Source organism: Chenopodium quinoa, unplaced genomic scaffold, assembly GCF_001683475.1.
Source record: "Chenopodium quinoa cultivar QQ74 unplaced genomic scaffold, ASM168347v1, whole genome shotgun sequence".
NCBI lineage: Eukaryota > Viridiplantae > Streptophyta > Magnoliopsida > Caryophyllales > Amaranthaceae > Chenopodium > Chenopodium quinoa.
In genome coordinates this window covers 13,401,113-13,403,450 of record NW_018742204.1, presented here as the reverse complement: position 1 = coordinate 13,403,450, position 2,338 = coordinate 13,401,113, and positions in this window count along the sequence as shown.

Here is a 2,338-nt window from a genome sequence, read left to right as displayed (position 1 = left end):
AACATAGGAGGACGCTGCGTAGAGTAACCTTCTTCCAGTTTCTCGTGATTGTTCATCATGATTCCAGGAACTTAACTCGTCAGGATTTCCTGATTTCTTCAAGGAACCAGCTCTGATACCAATAGTTGACTCGAATGAACAATACAAGAGGGGGGGTGAATTTTATTGTTGAGGAACTAGGGTAATTTTTGCGGAATTCTTAAAGAAACTTAAACAAAAACTTTAAAGTGCAAGAGAGATTTTACGTGGAAAACTTCTTGGCCCTAATCAAGAAGAAAAATCACGACCACAAGGGATTTTAATCACAACTCTTAATAATAATAGGGAAAACAACCTATTACAAATTAAGACTTCTAAACTCTAGTTCCTCTACGAACTTAAGTTCCCCCTCAACTGATTCCTCAATCAGTTGAGCTCTCAAATCTCTCTCTTTCTCCTTACTTCACTCAAAGCAATAACACACTCTAGAGTTTACCTAAACTCTACCCCAATACAACTCAAGATAAAACTACTAAGATGTTAAGTACAAAGACACTCAAGGACTTAAGTAGATTTTTGACTCTTTTAGAAAAGCTAAGAATCTTAATGCTCAAGTGTGCTTTTCAAAACAGAAAACTAATCCTATTTATACAGGAGGAAAGCAGTTGAAAACCTTACGTTTGCCTTAGCTCCCACTATACCACAACTTCCATGAAATAAGGAAGTGCAGTTCGTGGATGCTTGGGCAGCAAGCTGAAGCAAACAATAAGGAAGTGATTCCTTTATTTTCTCAACCTCCTTTACCAAGTAAAAGCCGTTTTAAAAAATATTTTTACCAAGTCAGATTTTCCAAAATATTAGGATAAAATCAGAACAGAAAATCTTTTAATAAATAAGATATTTTTACTTAAAAGATATTTTTCCGAAATAAAATTAAATCTTGTTAAAGAAAGGAAAAATAAAATCTTTATAAACTAAAATTCAATCCACTTAAATCCTATCAATTAACAATGTACTTAACATATTTACAAGAAGCCTAAAATAAATAATAAAGATACAATAGACTCCTTGGAACATAGTGAAGCTTCGACTTTGGAGCTTCAGTTCCTCACTCAAGGAACTTGGCTTCTGATTGTCTTCTATGCTCGTCCATAGCTCATCCTTTAGACTTGTTCCATGCTCCATTCTAACTCTAGAACCTCGTTGCATATAAAACCTGTCAAGTACATCAAAGCTAATAGACAAAAGTTAAAGCCTTTATGGGTTTTCTTAGGTTCCTTGAGTCATCATCAAAACTTAAGATCAACACCTTTTATGTTCTTCCTAATATTTATGATTGTTAGTATCATGTTAGGGCTAAAGATTTGATTTTTATTGCTTAGTGACATGCTAGGGTTTGCTATTAATCTTGTTAGTATCATGCCTATGATCTTGCTATTATTATGCTTTAACATGATTATTATGATTATGATTATTATAATTATTATTATGATGGTTATTATTATGATTATTGTTTTGATGATTATGAATATTATAATTTTTATGATTATGTTGCTTGATATATATCTTGTTATTGCTTGATCACGCCTTTTATTGCATGTTTAAAGGGAATCTGTACTTGTAATCACGCTTAATAAGATATTTAATAATCTTGTTAGGGTTAATATGATTATAATTCAAGTGATTTCCAATAATAAATTTATTTGTGCATTAATATTCAACCAACATAGATAAACAGGTTTAGGGTAATCCTATTGATTGCATGTTAATATACGATCAGAATAAAGTAGAGGCCTATTATTAGGGCAGGTTCAATCTCTTTTAGATTGGATTTGTACCTTCATCCCCGAACCCTTATTTGGTTCAAGACTTTATGGAGTTGACGATCTCCTGGATCGTTAAGGGGTGTAACCTTCACCCTGTGAACGGTTTACAAGTTCCTAAAACTTGTTGGCGACTCTTTTGCTCTATCTTCTTTCCCTTTGGACGCCACCGTACTTTAGTGTATGATCACACTGGGGTTCAAGCTAGGGGATTATTGATTGAAATTATTCCCTACAGAAGGGGAACGAAATTGGAGATGAGGTAGGACGTAGGGTTGAAATCGGGGACATGCTGGGAAGGGGAGGACGGAAAAAGGGGACAGGAATGAAAGGACGCTGAAAAGGGGGTCGGGGGAAGCGTGACGCCGGCGAGGAGGGGTAGGACGACGCCGACGGGGATATGGGTAGTGGAGGAGGAAGGGTGGTTGGGCCGATGGAGCTAGGTGAGGGGTTTTTTCTTCTTATGATTAAGGTTTTTTTTTTTTTTTTTTTTTTTTTTTTTTTTTTTTTTATGTTTTAAGGTTTTTTTTAAAAAA